Source organism: Anomaloglossus baeobatrachus, chromosome 8, assembly GCF_048569485.1.
Source record: "Anomaloglossus baeobatrachus isolate aAnoBae1 chromosome 8, aAnoBae1.hap1, whole genome shotgun sequence".
Taxonomy (NCBI): Eukaryota; Metazoa; Chordata; class Amphibia; order Anura; family Aromobatidae; genus Anomaloglossus; species Anomaloglossus baeobatrachus.
The window spans coordinates 244,364,003-244,384,788 of NC_134360.1; the positions used below are offsets into that span (position 1 = coordinate 244,364,003).

The 20,786-nt window shown below is 42.0% G+C and overlaps 1 protein-coding gene across 1 annotated transcript in view; it reads left to right on the top strand.

Annotated features, from left to right (window-relative positions):
• Window positions 1-8,114: 8,114 nt before the first annotated feature.
• Window positions 8,115-20,786, top strand: part of ST3GAL3 (ST3 beta-galactoside alpha-2,3-sialyltransferase 3) — a 363,061-nt gene continuing 350,389 nt past the window's right edge. Inside the window, exon 1 of the mRNA XM_075320480.1 lies at window positions 8,115-8,328. The gene's annotated coding sequence lies outside the window, so the exon portion shown is untranslated. The remainder of the gene's footprint in view (window positions 8,329-20,786) is intronic.

A 20,786-nucleotide genomic window follows, 5' to 3' on the forward strand; every position in this document is an offset into this window, starting at 1 on the left:
ATTCTTGTACATAGGGGGCAGTATTATAGTAGTTATATTCTTGTACATGGGGGCAGTATTATAGTAGTTATATTCTTGTACATGGGGACAGTATTATAGTAGTTATATTCTTGTACATAGGGGGCAGTATTATAGTAGTTATATTCTTGTACATAGGTGCAGTATTATAGTAGTTATATTCTTGTACATAGGGGGCAGTATTATAGTAGTTATATTCTTGTACATAGGGGCAGTATTATAGTAGTTATATTCTTGTACATAGGGGGCAGTATTATAGTAGTAATATTCTTGTACATAGGGGCAGTATTATAGTAGTTATATTCTTGTACATAGGGGGCAGTATTATAGTAGTTATATTCTTGTACATAGGGGCAGTATTATAGTAGTTATATTCTTGTACATAGGGGCAGTATTATAGTAGTTATATTCTTGTACATACGGGCAGTATTATAGTAGTTATATTCTTGTACATACGGGCAGTATTATAGTAGTTATATTCTTGTACATAGGGGGCAGTATTATAGTAGTTATATGCTTGTACATAGGGGCAGTATTATAGTAGTTATATTCTTGTACATAGGAGCAGTATTATAGTAGTTATATTCTTGTACATAGGGGCAGTATTATAGTAGATATAGTCTTGTACATAGGAGCAGTATTATAGTAGTTATATTCTTGTACATAGGGGGCAGTATTATAGTAGTTATATTCTTGTACATAGGGGCAGTATTACAGTAGTTATATTCTTGTACATAGGGGCAGTATTATAGTAGTTATATTCTTGTACATAGGGGCAGTATTATAGTAGTTATATTCTTGTACATAGGGGGCAGTATTATGGTAGTTATATTCTTGTACATAGGGGCAGTATTATAGTAGATATAGTCTTGTACATAGGAGCAGTATTATAGTAGTTATATTCTTGTACATAGGGGGCAGTATTATAGTAGTTATATTCTTGTACATAGGGGCAGTATTATAGCAGTTATATTCTTGTACATAGGAGCAGTATTATAGTAGTTATATTCTTGTACATAGGAGCAGTATTATAGTAGTTATATTCTTGTACATAGGGGGCAGTATTATAGTAGTTATATTCTTGTACATAGGAGCAGTATTATAGTAGTTATATTCTTGTACATAGGGGGCAGTATTATAGTAGTTATATTCTTGTACATAGGGGGCAGTATTATAGTAGTTATATTCTTGTACATAAGAGCAGTATTATAGTAGTTATATTCTTGTACATAGGGGCAGTATTATAGTAGATATAGTCTTGTACATAGGAGCAGTATTATAGTAGTTATATTCTTGTACATAGGGGGCAGTATTATAGTAGTTATATTCTTGTACATAGGAGCAGTATTATAGTAGTTTTATTCTTGTACATAGGGGCAGTATTATAGTAGATATAGTCTTGTACATAGGAGCAGTATTATAGTAGTTATATTCTTGTACATAGGGGGCAGTATTATAGTAGTTATATTCTTGTACATAGGGGGCAGTATTATAGTAGTTATATTCTTGTACATAGGGGGCAGTATTATAGTAGTTATATTCTTGTACATAGGGGGCAGTATTATAGTAGATATAGTCTTGTACATAGGGGGCAGTATTATAGTAGTTATATTCTTGTACATAGGGGGCAGTATTATAGTAGTTATATTCTTGTACATTGGGGCAGTATTATAGTTGATCAAAAGGCTCATTAGCCTATGAGGAATGGAAACCGAGTGGCAGTCGTCTTGCGGCTCATCATATATGATAGCTGAGTGAAGTATGGAGCTGGTCACTCATTAATCACAATCCATTATTTGGAGTCGTAGAGAATAATTTATGTTAGGAAAAAAGGAATAAAAGGTCGTTTACCAGTAATGAATTAAGTAATAATAAATGCATTTGTCATTAATAATGTAAGATACTGGAGTTAAAAAACTCCGAAATCAGAGGGAGAAATAAAAATATCCTGGATGTCAGAATCGACGTGTCACCCACTGGTATTATTTATATAACAGATGAGGGGCCCCAAAGCTGCTCTTTACCCGGCGCCTCATACCTTGTAAGGCTATGTTCACACGGGGCTTTTTTGGTGCGTTTTTTAGCTGCAAATTTGCCTTGGATTTATGTATATCCATGCTAATAAAATGCTTCTTTTTACAGTCCCAGCAAAGTCTATGAGATTTCTGGAATCTGATGCACACACCTGCAGGTTTTTTCTTGACTGTTTTGTCAAATACTTGAGTTTTTGCTGCAGATTTCAAAGAATGAGCATGTCAATTCTTTGCAGCGTGTTTTCAACTTTTTTTCATTGATACAAGCCATTTTATAGAAAAAATGCACCAAAAACGCCACTAAAAACGCACCAAAAAAGCCCTGTGTGAACATACCCTAATAGTCGCAATCGTGATGATAATTGTCCTAGTGAAATATAACAGCCTTTGTGGCGGTGTTGTTGTAATGATGGGGGTCCTCCAGACATTGAAGATTACAGGGGTCCAAAAGACCAGAAGAGGACAGGAGTGTTATAAACGTGATATTTTATTACAGATTTTGCATAGGGGCCAAGAAGATTAAGGCTGTGTGCACACATTGCATTTTTTGATTCATTTTTTACTGCAGATTTGTCACAAATCCTGAAAGGTTTCCTTTTGCCAGCAATGTCAATGAAAATCCTTAACACGTTGCTTATTATCTCCTTGCAGATTTGGTGCAGAAATCAGGCTATGTGCGCACGTGTGCGCTCTGCACCGCACACAAAAGGTGCGCTTCAGAGCACAGCTGAAAAGCTCCGTTCTGAAGCGCCTGGTGCCCGCAGAATTCGTGCGCTCTGCATGCTGCATCTCCCTATAGACAGCATGCAAAGCGCACCAAAGAAGTGATATGTCACTTCTTAGAACGCACGCTTCGGGCAGCAGCCGAAGCGCTGCGCTCTAAGACGCCACGTGCGCACGTCTCATGCACGATCTTCATAGATTGTGCTGGGGACGCAGGACGCATGCAGTTACGCTGTGGTGCAGAACGCAGCGTAACTGCATGCAATACGCACACGTGTGCACATAGCCTAAATCTGTATCATGTCAATTCTTTCAGCATTTTTTTGCTGCAGATTTCACTCATTTTAATCAATGGGAAAAATATGCACCAAAAACACATGGCAAACAAAAGCACTAAAAACAAGGCAAAAATGTGAGTTTTTGCAGCTGCATTTGGCTGTGTGGTGCAGTTTTGTCACAAATCTGCATGCCTTATGCCAGCAAAGTCAATGAGAATTCTAAAGTGCTGTGCGCACGTTGCTTAATTATTCCTTACAAATTTGGTGCAGAAAACCAATTGTTGGTGCTTTTTTCTTGCATTTTTAGCCTTTCTACCCAGTGACTTTATCATGAAAAATGCATGGAAAAAAACACACCAAGAAAAGCACCAAAAACACACCGCATTTTTGTTGAATTTTTCTGCCAGAAGATGCATATTTGGTGCAGAAAATATTCTGCAGTATGTCAATTCTTGGTGTGTTTTTTTTTTAGTTTTTTAGCCCTTCCACCCATTAAGAAAAAATGCATGAAAACTGCAAGCATCTTTTGATGTGTTTTTCTGCCAAAAGGTGTAGATTTGATGTAGAACGTTTCTGCAAATACGCGACGTGCGTACATAGCCTTTTTCATGCTAAGAGATGCAGACATGGTGCAGAAATTTTGCACCAACACTAATCTGTGCGCACAGTGCAGATTTTGGTACAGTTTATTATGCAGTTTGTTGCCCAAATCTGCATGTCTATCCTTATCCCAGCACAGTCTATGAGAAATCTGAAGTGCTGTGCACACGTTGCTTATTTTTTTCTTTGAAGTTTTTGGTGCAGAAAAAAGACGCAGCATTTCGATTGTTGGTTCGTTTTTTCCTGTGTTTTTTAGCCCTTTGAGCCCTTGAATACACCGCCATTTTGGTGCATTTTTTTTGTGCAGAAAATTTCTGCAGGGTGTGCACACAGCCTTAATCTGCTCCCTACTTATGATACCAGTGACTTACTGGAATGACCCAGGGGGCAGCAGAAATAATAATATTAATCTTCTCCATAAAGGACGAGTGAAGGGACACACAATCTGCCGGAGAGTAAGCCTATGTGACGACGATGACGATGATGATGATGATGATGATGATGATGGCTCCTGCTGCACAGAGTTAATCCCAGGCAGGGGGAGCTCCACAGACCTAATGAAATTCCCTGTCAATAAGCTTCTTTGTGTCTTGGATCCGACAGGGACTTGTGTGTCTCCTCAGTCCCAGGATTACTGGGGAAGGCTGAGCACACGTTAACTACTTCGAAACTAGTTCTACGGGACCTGGCATCTGTCTGGACCAGAAGCAAAACATTGCCAGCCCGGACCGCGACAACATAACGTGACAGGGTACAGGTCCGGGGCCATCGCAGGACTCAATGGAGCTTATACACGAAGAACGACGCAAAGGAAAAGTTGAGTTTCTGCCAACGGCAACACATCAAGTAACCGCTCTGATTTCCGCACCTGAAAATAAGCGATGGAGCCTGATTGGTGATGAAGGACAACGCCTCCATTTATTCCCAAAAAAAGGGCACATTTTACCCTCCGCTCCTCATCAGGTCACAGCCATTTCCTCCTAAATATAAAATGCCACCTAACCCAATAGGATTATTTAATTGTCTCCTGTGGATTGGCTGTGTGCACACGTTGCATTTTTGTTGCCTTTTCCAATGTAGATTTGTCACAAAACTTGAAGGTTTTTTTGATACCGTTAAAGTGGATGAGGATCCTGACGTCTCGAGCACACGTTGAGTATTTTCTTCTTGCAGATTTGGTGCAGATTTAAATCTGACACGTGTCAATTTGTGTTTTTGTTGCAGATTTCACCCATATTAATGAGTGTGAAAAATCTGTACCAAAAAAACGAAAAACGAATAAAAGTCAAAAAGTGTGATTTTTTTTTTTCCTGCCAAGAGTTGCAGAAATGGTGCAAACATTTCTGCACCAAATACTTAATGTGCACATACCCTAAGGCTATGTTCGCACGTTGCGTTTTTTACCTCGTTTCTGCAGCGTTTTTGGCAGCAGCGTTTTTGTGCAAAAACGCATGCGTTTTTGATTTCCAGCAAAGTCTATGGGAAAAGCAGAAATCCTGTCTGCACTTTGCTTTTTTTTCTGCAGCGTTTAATTTGCATATTTGTGGTCAAAAACCATGCTGAAAAAGAAGCAGCATGTCAGTTGTTTTTGCCATTTCTGCAGCGTTTCCTTAACATTGGAGTCAATGAGAAATGGCAAAAAGCAACCAAAATCACAATTCCTGCGTTTTTCATGCTTTTTACCTGCTTTTCAACTGCGTTTTTGGCTCCAAAAACGCATGCTTTTCTGGCCAAAAATTAATGGGTTCTAATGTTCCTTTACACACACACAATAACCGAAAATTTAAATGTAAAAAAATAATAAACTTTAGCTATTTTTCTGTTAAAATGTGCATAACCGCTATTATTACATTAAAATTGATAATTTCCCATATAATTTTATTAAAACTTAATTTTATACTTTTTTTCTCTTTTTTCATTCTTTTTGACTAATTCAACTTTATTTCTCAGTGTCTTGATCTCAAAAACGCATCTGCAGAAACGCAGGTGAAAACGCAGGTAAAAAGCGCTAAAAACGCACTAAAAACGCGGTAAAAACGCATGCGTTTTTAGCGCTAAAAAATGGTCAAAAGCCATTTGGTCAAAAACCAAGGGAAGGAAAACGTGCAGAATAAACTGCAGGTACTCCGACGCAACGTGCGCACATAGCCTAAAGGTATCCAGGTATGGCACAATATAGGCGATAAGTGCGAGATCGGTCAGGGTCCTAATGGCTAAAATCCCCACTGATCACCAGAATGGGGCACTGTGTGAATGGAACGACACTGCGCACAATCAACTACCGCTCCATCCATTCTTTACCAGACTGTTGGACATAGACGTGCACAGATCTCCGCTTCTTCTTAGGCCAGTTTCAGACATCCGTGTTTAATCAGGTACAAGCCACATGCATGGGTATGGTCATACGTGTGTCACACATGTGACATTTGTGTTGCATACGAGTGACAAGTACCAGAGAAAACACGGGTCTTTGAAATAAAAAGATGTTCTATATTCACCTGTATCCAGCGCTGTTTTCTTTGGCTCTGCTGTCTCCTGCTTCTGACCCCTGCTAATTATGCTCATGGAATATTCACTGCACTGATGACCTGGAAGCATGAGCATTGCAGGGACAGCATCACCGGTGACAGGTGAGTATCCAGCAAGCAGTGTGTGTGCAGTGACGTCCAGGAGGTCATCCGCGTTCTCAATGAACTCTGATGACCTCCTGATGACACGCCCGCAACATCCACGCTACAGCGGGTGTCACCATGGTGACTTCACACAGGTTCATCAGAGTTCATTGGGAACTCCGATGACCTCCTCGACATCACTGTTCACACACTGCTTGCTGGATACTCACCTGTCACCAGCGATGCAGTCCCTGATGCTGTCCCCAGAGATGCTGTCCCTGATGCTGTCCTCGGCGGTGCTGTCTCTGATGCTGTCCCCTGCGATGCTCCGGCTTCTAGGTCCTCAGTGCAGTGAATAATCAATGAATATAATGAGCGAGGATCAGAAGCAGGAGACAGCAGAGTCGAAGAAAACAGCGCTGGATACAGGTGAATATAGAAAATCTTTTTATTTCACAGACCTGTGTTTTCTCTGGTACGTGTCACACTGATGTCACATCAGTTTGCGATCCATGTGACACCTATGATGCCAGAGAAAAAACGGACATGTTTGTGTGTGCGTGTGGGGTCACGAGGGGTCACATGGTCCGTGTGAAAACACAGACATGTGTGGAACTCCAGAGAATAACATGGGTACGTGTGGCATCTGTGTTAAAAACAGATGTCATATGTATCTGAAACATGGACGTCTGAAACCAGCCTCATATAAGACGTATGGAGCATTGGTTGAGCGTGGACACTGTTGGGCTATGTTCACATTGGGCATTTTTGCAGCATTTTTTAGCAGGGTTTTTGCCTTCTTTTATGCAAATCCATGCTAATCCAACGCTCCTTTTTACAGTCCCAGCAAAGTCTATGAGATTTCTGAAATCTCGTGCACATACACACAAATCACTTCCAGGATTTTCCTGACTGTTTTGTGAACCACCTCCAGTTTTGCTTCGTTATTCAAAGAATGAACGTGTCAATTCTTTGCAGCGTTTTTGCAACAGATTTGCATTGATACCACCAACAGGCTAAAAAGAAAAACCGCTGCAAAAATGCCACAAAAAAACGCACTAACACCGCAGAGGATTCCCAGGAGACCTCCTGACACAAGATCTGGTTTTGTTCAGGAAAAAAAAAAGCACTACAAAAACGCCCTGTGTGAACATAGCCTTACCCCATTCAGACAGGAAAAAAAAAATGCTCCAGCCTGTAAATCGGAGGGCGCTCAGTACTCGGTGGGGGTCCTACGGATAGGTGACAACTTCCCTCCAGAATACTCCTTTAACTGTCGAATGAAAAATTCTGCATTTTGCTAATATGTGTATAAATTCTCTAGAAGCCTTTTGGCCACCATAGAGTTGTTATGAATCAGCTGCACCTTTTTTTGTGCTTTATGGATTAGCTATTCAATACAGAGACACCCACTAAAAAAATGTACTACGCGGGACAGTCTATCCGCGACGGATCCCACCGTACCATTAATGTTTACGGAATATTTTACGGAATGCTCCAACATATAACTCTGCAAAGACCCCGAGACTTCCATCTTGTGCCACAGTCTAATGTCCCGAGAGATCTCATGTGACCCCCAATAATGGCAGCCATATTGGTTGTCACTCAGCGTTCCCAGCAAGAAATATAAGTAAGACACAGCCGGATAGATTTTTCCGCGTCTTAGGAATATCGTTAGTGGGAAGTTCTGGTGGAATCGGAGTCCTGCAGGGATTTCCACTATGTCCTAGGACAGGTTGGAGGGAATGGGGCTGCGCTGTCCCCACATACTAATGATAAAGAAGCAGTTGATCCCAGGCTAGGAGGGGGCAGAGGACAGGAGGTGTGCGCTTACATTTGGAGAGCAGCCACAGGAAGGGAAATGCTGGTAGTGAGCTCCTGAGTAACACAAGAGATGGATTAGTGTGTGTCAGCTGCTGCCTCTCAATGCCGCCTTTCTGTGCTGCTGCCCCCCTCTACAGCTGCTAACTGGGGACCCCAACCCCATCTTTCTCATGCAAGATTAGCGCAAGGGTGCATGGAAGCGCTGAGGCCAAGGGGATCAATGGGAGCTATGACCACAAGGTAAGGACCTTCAGATAATGACCCCAGCAGCAAGAAATGGACAGAGCAATAAAGTTCTGCCATTCAATCTATGCATAGAACTCAGTGGAACCTTGTGTTACATTGTATCAGATCTGCTGGAGTTCACGTCCGCTCCTGATCCGCAGAATGATTCAAGACCCGGGGAGGTGGGGGGTGGGGGTCCACTGCCAGCAAATTACAGAAAAACAGGAGCTTATCCAAGTGGCCAAAAAATAACGTGCGTGTACAGGATGGGCTATTCACACATCGGCTGTTTGCTACCTGATTTTTTGACATTCAATTTGATGGGTTTTTTTTTTATTTGTTTTCTTTTGCAAATCGAATCTCTGCACAAAAAAAAGCAGATGTGCCCCACTGTGGTCCAATTTGTGGATCAAACATATCCGTTCAATTGGATCAAGCTGCAAAAAAAAATAAATAAAAAATGTATGTATGTATGTATATGTGTGTATATATATATTTTTATTATTTATTTATTTTTTATATAAACCCTAATGCACACGACCTCCTACTTGCTAGGAAAAGCTTGAGAAAAATCTATCAGGTGTGTGTATGTATATATGTGTATATATATATATATATATATATATATATAATATATATATATATATATATATACACACATTATACAAATAATTATCCCGGATAGATTTGTCTCAAGTTTCTCCTAGCAAGCAGGAAGGCACCCAGATGTGTGTGTATGTGTATATGTGTATATATATATATATATATATATTACACACACACACTATATCTGGGTGACCTCCTGCTTGCTAGGAGACACTTGAGTGTACTCTATCAGGTTTTATTTATATAAAAAATAAAAAAACAAAAATAAATAATTTTTTATATATATATATATATATATAAAAAAATATTTATTTTTGGTTTTTAAGGCTATGTTCACACATTGCGTTTTTTACCTGCGTTTTGGGTCCGTTTTTGCTGCAGAAATTTCTTGAGAATTTCTTGTAACCTTTCTGCAGACATTCCCCAGCAAAACCTATGGCAAAAAAAATTAGCTGTGCACACACTGCGTTTTTTTCTTAAGAAAATTCTTTCAGTAGATTATCTTAAGAAAAAGAATGAGCATGTCACTTCTTTTCTGCAGCTAACTGCGTTTTTTGCCATAGATAATTGGCACAATAACGCAGGGAGCAACCAGCGGTAAAAACGCACCGAAAACGCACCGAAAACGCGGCAAAAACGCAGGTGCGTTTTTGATGTGTTTTTTAACGCAGGTGCACTAATCCTTCACTCTTAAGAAATTTCTTAAGAAATTTCTTAAGAAAAATCATTTTTCTAGTGTGAACATAGCCTTATTTATTTTTTTATATAAATAAAACCTGATAGAGTATACTCAAGTTTCTCCTAGCAAGCAGGAGGTTACCCAGATATAGTGTGTGTGTGTGTGTGTGTGTGTATGTACATGTATTTGTGTGTGTGTGTGTGTGTGTATATATATATATATATATATATATATATATATATATATATATATATATATATATATATATATATATATATATATATATATATATATATATATATATATATATATTATATCTCTATATCTCTATCACTCTCACTATATACATCTGGGTGCCTTCCTGCTTGCTAGGAGAAACTTGAGAAAAATCTATAAGGTTTTATTTTTTTTGCTTACAAGAATAAATAGGAGAATGATAAGGACACACGGACCAAAACAGGAGGAAGAACGGCTTATATTATAGATGGAAAAAGCATGGAAGTGTGAATAATGATGTAAATAGAGATGATATTTTGTATAATTGCTGCTTATTTCATCATACAGTATGATCCAGTATTCTGGGCTGTAGACATAGAACCGGTTCATGGTCAATTATGGTTTCCAATGTGTCTATAAAAACATGTTTAGTGTGTGTATGGTGTTTTGTATAAATTGTCCAGAAAGAAAAAAAAACAAAAAACAGATCTGTTCGGAAACAGGCCGGGACGTGACGACAGAAATGTGTATCAAAATGTAGTATTTTTAATATTTTCAGGTGGAGAGTTTTGTTATTGCACAAACTATTATTGCACATGTTAGATTTTTCATGTTCCGCTATGGGTGCATTCAGATGACCGTATAAGTCAATCAGTCCAAGATCGGACCGCAATGCCAGGACTGGACACGGCTTTCCTGACCGGAGCATAATGGCTTCATATACTTGTATGCAGCTGTCATGTTGGGGTCTGGAGACATGCGGTGAGTCCGGGCATTGACGTCCAATCTCAAACTAATTTATACAGTTGTCTGAATGACTAAATGATTCCTGGTTTTTTTTCTATTTATTTTTGAGGATAGGTCATCAATGTCTGATTGCCCGGGGTCTGACACCCGGCACCCCCGCTGATCTGCTGTTCTCTGTGCCGGCGGTGGCAGACAGAAATGCTCAGTTCCGAAGCTGCTCCGTCTGCTGATAGCGGCCGGGTACAGCACATCCTCTTCCTATTGATTAGAATAGAAGGCGGATGTGCAGTACCCGGCCGCAGCCACAATAAGAAGACGGAACAGCGCCGGAACTGAGTATTTCCTGCAGCCACCGGCACCAAGAACAGCTGATCAGCGGGAGTGTCGGGTGTTGGACCCCGGCCGATCAGACATTAATGACCTATCCTAAGTATAGACCATGAATGTAAAAGTATTATTATTAGTATAGCGCCATTTATTCCATGGTGCTTTACATGTGAAAAGGGGTACACATAGTATGGACAAGTTCAATGATCATAAACAATACAAGACACAGACTGGTACAGGAGGAGAGGTCCCTGCCCGCGAGGGCTCACAGTCTACAAGGGATGGGTGAGGATACAGTAGATGAGGGTAGAAATGGTCATGCGGCGTTATATCAGACTGAGGGTTACGGCAGGTTGTAGGCTTGTCGGAAGAGTTGGTTCTTCATGTTCCTTTTGCAGCTTGTCAAGGTAGGCGAGAGTCTGATATGTTGTAGCAGAGCATTCCAGAGTATGGGGGAGGCACGGGGAGAAATCTTGGATGCGATGGTGGGAAGAGGAGATGAGAGGGGAGTAGAGAAGGAGATCTTGTGAGGATCGAAGGTTACGTGTAGGTAAGTACCAGGAGACTAGGTCACAGACGTAGGGAGGAGACAGGTTGTGGATGGATTTGTATGTCATGGTTAGGGTTTTGAACTAAAGTAGTTGGGCAATGGGAAGCCAGTGAAGGGATTGGCAGAGGGGGGAAGTCGGGAAGTAGTGGGGGGGCCAGGCGGATTAGTTGGACAGCATAGTGTAGAATAGATTCTAGGGGTGCCAGGCTGTTAGAAAGAAACCCAGAGAGTAGGAGGTTGCAATAGTCCAGGCGGGAGATAATAAGGGCATGTACTAGGGTTTTTGCAGCTTCTTTGGAAAGGAATGTACGAATCTGGGAGGTATTTTTGAGTTGGAGGTGGCAGGAGGTGAAGAGGGCTTGGATGTGTGGCTTGAAAGAGAGATCAGAGTATTGAGTTACTCCCAGGCAGTGAGCACGTTGGACTGGGGAGAATGAGCAGCAATTGACATTGATGGTTATGTCAGATGGGGGGGCTGAGTGAGGAAGAGGAAAGATAATGAATTCTGTTTTGTCCATGTTCAGTTTCAGAATTCGAGCAGAGAAAAAGGATGATATAGTAACCAGACATTGTGGGATTCTGGTTAGTAAGAAGGTGATATCAGGTCCAGAAAGGTAGATCTGCGTATCATCAGCATAGAAATGATACTGAAAGCCGTGGGACTCTATGAGCTGTACCAAGCCAAAGGTGTAGATGGAGAACAGCAGTGGTCAAAGAATGGACCACTGGGATGAAAACTATGGTGAGATGTGACCTAGAGAGTAGAGTGGAAAGATGATCTTCTGTCATGTTGGAGAAGCTGGATTTGGAGGAAGAGGGATGAGTAGCTATGATGAGGGGCTGTGGGGATTGTGGGCCAAAGCTTGCTCTGATGTTGTCAATCTTCTGCTTGAAGAAAGAGGCAAAGTCCTCAGCTGAGATGAGAGGAAGGTGGTGCTGGGGGAAGGAGAGAATTGAAAGTGTTTAATAGCTGTTTAGGGTTGTGAGATAGAGAGGATATGAGAAATAGGTTTGTTTTGCAGCAGTGAGTGCTGACTTTAAAGTGACAAGGGACTGTTTGTATGTGATAAAGTGCTCTCTGGTATGAGACCTTTTCCAACTGCACTCAGCAATCCTGGAATCTCGACTCAGTTCTTTAGTTTGGCTTGTGTGCCAAGGTTGCCTGTTGATTGTGCGGGTTTTGGCATGAGTGAGTAGGGCGGCTGATTCGAGAGCTGCAGAGATTGTGGTGTTATATAAAATGGCAGCAACATCTGCATCGTGTAAAGAAGCAATGTCTGCAACATGGAAAAGGGACTGGGAACGTGAAGGTAAATCAAGGTGTTTGAGATTTCTATGAGGGTCTGAAAGTTTGTGGAGGGGGGATTGTGTTTTTGAAGAAGAGAGGGAAGAGAATGTTAGTAGGTTGTGGTCAGACAGCGGGAGTGGTGAGTTTGAGAGGTCGGATAGGGAACAGAGGCGAGTGAAAATGAGGTCAAGCGTGTGGCCATCCTTGTGAATAGCTGCAGAGGAACATTGGGTGAGGCTGAAGGATGAAGTGAATGTTAGAGGTTTAGAGACAGATGAGTGAGAAGTGTCAATGGGGATGTTAAAGTCACCCATGATGATGGTGGGGATGTCGGTGGAAAGGAAATGAAGATGATGCTGCAGGTCTATGGAGGTGGTCTGTGGATTGTCCTTGACTGTTCTCACCATTCTTCTTCTCTGCCTATCTGATATTTTTCTTGGCCTGCCACTTCTGGGCTTAACAAGAACTGTACCTGTGTTCTTCCATTTCCTTACTATGTTCCTCACAGTGGAAACTGATGGTTTAAATCTCTGAGACAACTTTTTGTACCTTCTCCTGAACAACTATGTTGAATAATCTTTGTTTTCAGATCATTTGAGAGTTGTTTTGAGGAGCCCATGATGCCACTCTTCATAGGAGATTCAAATAGAACAACTTGCAAGTGGCCACCTTAAATACCTTTTCTCATGATTGAATACACCTGCCTATGAAGTTCAAAGCTCAATGAGGTTACAAAACCAATTTAGTGCTTTAGTAAGTCAGTAAAAAGTAGTTAGGAGTGTTCAAATCAAGAAATTGATAAGGGTGCCCATACTTTTGCACCGGTCAAATTTTGTTTAAATGCGGATTGCACATTTTCTGTTAGTACAAGAAACCTCATTTCAATCCAGAAATATTACTGAGTCCATCAGTTATTAGATATATGAGACTGAAATAGTTGCTGCAAAAACCCAAATTGTTATAAAGAAAAAAGGGTAACATTAATAGGGGTGCCCAAACTTTTTCATATGATTATATATATATATATATATATATATATATATATATATATATATATATATATATATATATATATATATATATATAATAAATATATATATATTCAGATATATATATATATATATATATATATATATATAATATATATGTGTATATATATGTGTGTGTGTATATATATATATATATATAATATATACATACACTATACACACACGCACTATGTTCATCCAAAAAAACCTCAGGAAACCGTCAAGAAGTTGCTAAAAAAAAAAAGACTTCAGGAAAGAAAAAAAAATGGTGTTTTCTAAAGCATCTTACTTTTGAAAAAGACGACATTTGCACATATCCTTTCAGGAGTTTTTTGGAGGAACTTTTAATTTCTGGATTTATTTTTTAAAGTGTTTTTGAAGAGTTTATTAAGCCTATGAGTTTTTTCAGAAATTTATTTATTTTTGCAGCCTTTTGATCTGACTGTGTCTACTTTGTAGCAGATTCGATTAAGAGCCACTTGACATCGGTGACGTGCACTTTTTAATTTTCCCATTTAGGTATTTTTCAAAAACCTGAAGTGGGGAAAAAAATGCTCAAAAGACTGAACATATGAACAGCAAAGTGGGTCTACAAAAGAAATGAATAGAAAGAGTCTTTGAAACCTTTTTGAATGCTGAGTAGGATGTAACATGCGGAATAGTGGACACCCGTGACGTGACTTTGTGCAGTTTCCATTCCTACCTGAAGCCGTATCTGTTTCTGCCGCTCAGTTTAAACAATGTCATATTTGCAATGCAGGTAATTCTGAAACTTTTCAGCATTAGACTTGGGCTGTATGTCACATATCGTCCACTATTTATTGTGTTGTTGTTGTTTTGGTTTTTTTTTGCTATTGAATTATTTTGCTAGCGACATTACACCACAGTTTAGTATGTTCATTGCAATAATTGTATTTAAAAGGAACCTGTCATTAACTTCATTCTGCCAAAACCACTTTCAACATGAATCAGAGCCTGACTGCGCAACTATTCTGAAATGTTGCCACCGAACATCTTTGGTAATCTTCAGATTTCATGATGCCTTGCACGAAATCAAGACACCCAGTGCCAGAGGCAGCAAAACAACCCCAAATCTTTTCTGACCTCCACCATGTTTGACTGTAAGTGCTGTGTTCTGTTCCTTGTTCGCCTCATTCATTTTTCAGGAAACTGTAGAATGATATGCTTTACCAAAAGCTCTGTCTTGGTCTCATCTGCCCGCAAGAGGCTTTCCCGGAAGGTTTTTGGGTGCTCGGTACTTGTAACTAGTGATGAGTGGGCACTACCATGCTTGGGTGCTCGGTACTTGTAACTAGTGATGAGCAGGCACTACCATGCTCGGGTGCTCAGTACTGGTAACTAGTGATGAGCGGGCACTACAATGCTCGGGTGCTCGGTACTTGTAACTAGTGATGAGCGGGCATTACCGTGCTCGGTACTTGTAACTAGTGATGAGCGGGCACTACCATGCTCGGGTGCTCAGTACTGGTAACTAGTGATGAGCGGGCACTACCATGCTCGGGTGCTCAGTACTGGTAACTAGTGATGAGCGGGCACTACCATACTTGGGTGCTCGGTACTTGTAACTAGTGATGAGCGGGCATTACCGTGCTCGGTACTTGTAACTAGTGATGAGCGGGCACTACCATGTTCGGGTGCTCAGTACTGGTAACTAGTGATGAGCGGGCACTACCATGCTCGGGTGCTCAGTACTGGTAACTAGTGATGAGCGGGCACTACCATGCTCGGGTGCTCAGTACTGGTAACTAGTGATGAGCGGGCACTACCATGCTCGGGTGCTCAGAACTCGTAACTAGTGATGAGCGGGCACTACCATGCTCGGGTGCTCAGAACTCGTAACTAGTGATGAGCGGGCACTCAGTACTTGTAAATAGTGATGAGCGGGCATTACGATGCTCGGGGGCTCAGGACTCATAACTTACGAGTACTGAGCATCCGAGCATGGTAGTGCCCGCTCATCACTAGTTACAAGTACCAAGCACCTGAGCATGGTAGTGCCCGCTCATCACTAGTTACAAGTACCAAGCACCTGAGCATGGTAGTGGGTGCTGCTCATTACTATTTCTGGATAAATATAATAATGCTTCCATTCAGTGACAGCAAGCAGAACAATGATCCAGTGAAATACAAAGTATCTTAGTTGCACAATTCTTGACCTTCAGTTTTCAGTATATAAGACAGGGTAATAGAGGTGTCTCCCCTTCCCCCTCTGTTTCCCAGAGAAGATGGGGCACAGGCATTGGAGCAGCAGGTGGGGGGCCCCACTTGTCTTCTGCCTGTCCCCGGTGGGCGTCACCAGCTGTCCTACTAATCACAGACACAATAGTGCCGCTTGCATTAAGGGGGCTTGCAGCTGTCTATGGGAGTTATCAAATCCCACACCCTCATTGTAATCCGCGGTGAGGAGACCCCGTCTGATCTCTGCGTGGGTTTTAGAAACAATCACTCGACGTTGCACATAATGAAGGGCTTACACCCACCGGGATCCTGCAAATAACCCTCAGCAAGGCGGGGGAACCGCGCACGGAGACCCCAAACTAATACAAAAGATTTGGCTTCACTTCACAGAAGAAACAGTAGATTAGGAAAATGTGAACATCACCTTCAGAAGCCAATGTGGAAAATGTGAAGGTCGGGGAAGTTGGGGATCCTCTTATCCAATCACAGAGCAGGCACAAATGAGGTCATTTATTCCATGGATTTACATGTAGCGATTACTGGCCAAATAATAACATAAAGCCGGATACATTCTATGGTAGTGATCTACTGACGATCGGCCTCGTGGTGGGGGCCTGGATGGGTGTCTGGGGGTCTGTAGGTAGTCCGGTAGTCCCGGAGTGGCTATAGTTTGGTAATATTAAGGCCACGTTCACAGTTTTGATTTTTTGTTGTTGCAGAATTTCTGCATCTATTATGTTTATTCAGTTACTTCCTCTTTTATCACATTTTTGATGCTACATTGTTTTGTCTCTTCTTGGTGTGTCATGTTTTAAAGGGAACTAACCAGCAGGTTCTTGCCCTATAAACTAGAGACAGGGCCATAATGGTGCTAGGATGCTGGTTAAAATGATACCTTTGGTTGACAAATTCGAGGCTTGATTGCCGAATAACCCTCATTCAAACCTTAAGAAACGACGTCATTGGTGCAGTGGTTTGAGCATCGAGGCGGGACTTTGTGGGCCAGGTCCTCAGGAACGCTTCCTCCTCCCGTCTTGCCTCCTATTCTTTTATTTACATTTTGCACCGCAGCCTCCAGTACCACTGTTGGCGGCGCATGCGCATTGGTATTGTGATGTTGTCTTCAATAAAATGGCGCCAGGATCGGCACATGCGCGTACTGCAATCTCCGGTACCATTTTACTGAGCACACTTTAAAGATGATTATAAGCGACACCAGCACATGCGCTGCTGAAAAACAAAAATTCAATCTGCGCATGCGCCATCACTACTCATATTCATCTCCACAGTGCCTTCAATAAAATGGCACTGAAGGTCGCGGTACGCGCAAGCGCTGATTCCGGCGCCAATTTTATTGAAGGCAAAGTCACAATAGCAATGTGCATGCGCCACCAACAAAGGTGAGAAATTTAAATGGAAGAAAGGAGACAAGACACGAGGAGACTGTGCATAAATTACGTCATTTCTGAAGGTTTGATAAAGGATTATTCGGCAATCAAGTCTCCGATTTATTATCTAAAGGTATCATTTTAATCAGCATCCTAGCGCCATTATGGCACTGCTACTAGTCTATAGGGCAAAAACCTGCTGGTTAGTTCCCTACAAAGCAACTCTTTTAGATAGTTCCTGGTATTTGGCTTTGACAACTTTATTGATATACATTGGTGCAGATTACATGCAATTTTGATGAGTTTCCACCGTGAAATGCACTAAAAACGTGCATTTTTTTCCCTTTTATCTTGTGCAACTCTATGGGGAAATGTGCACATAAAACGCAAGAAATTGCGGATTCAAAACATCCACTGCAGGAGTAAAAATGATGCTCAGTGGGCAGGAGCTTTCATAAATCCATTCACTTTGGTGGAACTGTTGTTAGGCTGTGTGTACATGGTGCATTTTTGTGGCGTTTTTATTCTTGCAGTTTTTCAAAAATCTGCAAGGATATCCTAAAGGCCCCGTTACACGCAACGACGTATCTAACGGGGTCACGGATTCCGTGACACACATCCAGCGTCGTTAGCGACGTCGTTGTGTGTAACAGCTCCGAGCGAGTGTTAGCGATCAAAAATACTCACCTTATCGTTGATCGTTGACACGTCGTTCATTTTCATAAAATCGTTGCTTGCAGGACGCTGGTTGTTCATCGTTCCTGCGGCAGCACACATTGCTACGTGTGACACCGCAGGAACGAGGAACATCTCCTTACCTGCGGCCGCCCACAATGAGGAGGAAAGGAGGTGGGCGGGATGTTTGGCCACTCATCTCCGCCTCTCCACTTCTATTGGGCGGCCGCTTAGTGACGCCGCTGTGACGCCACACGAACCGCCCCCTTAGAAAGGAGGTAGTTCGCCGGCAACAGCGACGTCGCTAGGCAGGTAAGTATGTGTGACGGCTCTTAACGATGTTGTGCGCCACGGGCAGTGATTTGCCCGTGATGCACAATCGACGGGGGCGGGTGCCCCATTTATACCAGCAAAATATATGAGAAGTGTTGTGCACGCATTCAGGATTCTTTCCTCGCAGAAAAAAAAATCTTCAGCATGTCAATTTTTTTCAGCATTTCTCCCCACGTTTTCACTATTGATAGCAATGAAAAAAAAACCTCAAACGCTGCAAATTGCTGCAAAATCATGCATTTTTGCAGCACTGTTTTTCCTGCCAGGAGGTGCAGATTTGGTTGCAGACCTTCTCCAATGTGTAAACATAGCCTAAAGGCCACTTTAGGCTATGTGCGCACGTTGCGTAAATACATGCAGTTACGCTGCGCTTTGTAGCGCAGCGTAACTGCATGTGTCCTGCGTCCCCTGCACAGTCTATGGAGATTGTGCAGGGGCCGTGCGCACGTTTTAGAGTGCAGCGCTTCGGCTACTGCCGAAGCGCTGCGTAAAAAGAAGTGACATGTCACTTCTTCCGTGCGCTTTGCCGGCAGCTCCTGCTCTATGACAGGAGCTGCAGGCAGAGCGCATGGAATCGGCTTCACTACGGACATTTCTGCAGCGATTTAAAGCGCACATGTGCTCTTCAGATCGCTGCAGAAATTTCTGCAGTGAACTGTACGCAACGTGCGCACATAGCCTTACACACAGAGATAAATCTGCGGCAGATCTGTGGTTGCAGTGAAATTGTGGACAATCAGTGCCAGGTTTGTGGCTGTGTACAAATGGAACAATATGTCCATGATTTCACTGCAACCACAGATCTGCCAAAGATTTATCTCTGTGTGTAAATTGGCGTTAAGGCTGGGGTCAGACGTAGTGACGCATCAACGATCTCACCAGCGATCCGACTTGGCAGGGATTGTTGGTGCATCGCTGGTCGCTGGTGAGCTGTCAATCAGGCAGATCTCACCAGTGACCAGCCATCAGCCACCAACGACTCATGTAACGATGCTGCGCTTGGTAACCAGGGTAAATATCAGGTAACTAAGTAAAGTGGTTTGCTTGGTTACCCGATATTTACCCTGGTTACCAGTGTACATCGCTTACAGACTGCCAGCGCTGGCTCCCTGTATACGTAGCTAGGGTACACATCGGGTTACTAAGCAAAGCGCTTTTGCTTAGTTACCCGATATTTACCCTTGCTACGTGTGCAGGGAGCCAGCAATGGCAGCCTGTAAGCGGTGTATAACGAGGGTAAATATCGGGTAATCAAGCAAAGCTCTTTGCTTAGTTACCCGATATTTACCCTGGCTACGTGTGCAGGGAGCCAGTGCTAAGCGGTGTACGCTGGTAGCCAAGGTAAATATCGGGTTACTAAGCAAAGCACTTTGCTTAGTTACCCGATATTTACCTTGGTTACCAGCGTTACACAGTCGGTGCTCGACCAACGAGCAAAAAATGAACCAGAACAGTGTGTAACGATCAGCGATTTCACAGCAGGGGCCAGGTCGCTGCTCAGTGTCACACACAGCGAGATCGCTGATGAGGTCACTGGAATGTCACAAAACCTGGGACTCTGCAGCGATCTCGCTATGTGAGAAGTACCCCTAAGACCTTAGTCTATGGTCTTCTAGAGATTTCAGCTTTAGTGTTACATTATCACTTGTGCAGCTAAAGACCCATTACACTTGCAGAGTGCGGCAATTTGACGAACGCCGACCGTCTTTTTCCAGCCCAATCAGCGGCCGTTTAATGGCCTATTTAAACTGATGCTTCAAACTACAACATTGCTTTTTTAGCATTTGACAAACTGTTAAAGTAAGAGCTAAACTATGGTTGTTACTAAGCTGTTTTTCTAGGAGGCTTTTCCACCGTCAGTTCTTTATTTCTGTATCTGGCACCAACTTGCCGCAACACTGTGGTTTTCTAAAGTATCATAATGGAGCGAGACCTAGAGAAATCCAACACTGTACTGAACCTGGAAAATCCTTTGCAGCCATTAATCGACATTAATGGATATACAGTAGCATAATCTTTCCCACGCATTTCAAGGTTGCATTTTTAATCATGCATTTGTTAAACATTCACAAGAATCTCCCTTATAATTGAACTCCCAGTTGGACTATGTTCACAAACTGCATCTCTTCGTAACCCCAAAGATGCAGCGTTTTTGGCCCCAAATAACGCACCCACGGCAAAAATGCATCAAAAAACATGTGTTTTTGACACTTTTTTTGCAGCGTTTTTTTTAAGTCAAATCTATTGACTGGAAGGGCTCAAAAAAACACTGGCAAAAACACAAAAAGAATTGACATGCTGCATCTTAAAAAACGCAGCCAAAAGAAGATGCACAGTGTGGACAGCAAAATAGAAATCTCATAGGCTTTGCTGGGGTAAGGAAATGCATGCATGTGAGGGCATCTTTGTGACCTCAAAAAAGCAGTAAGGCTATGTC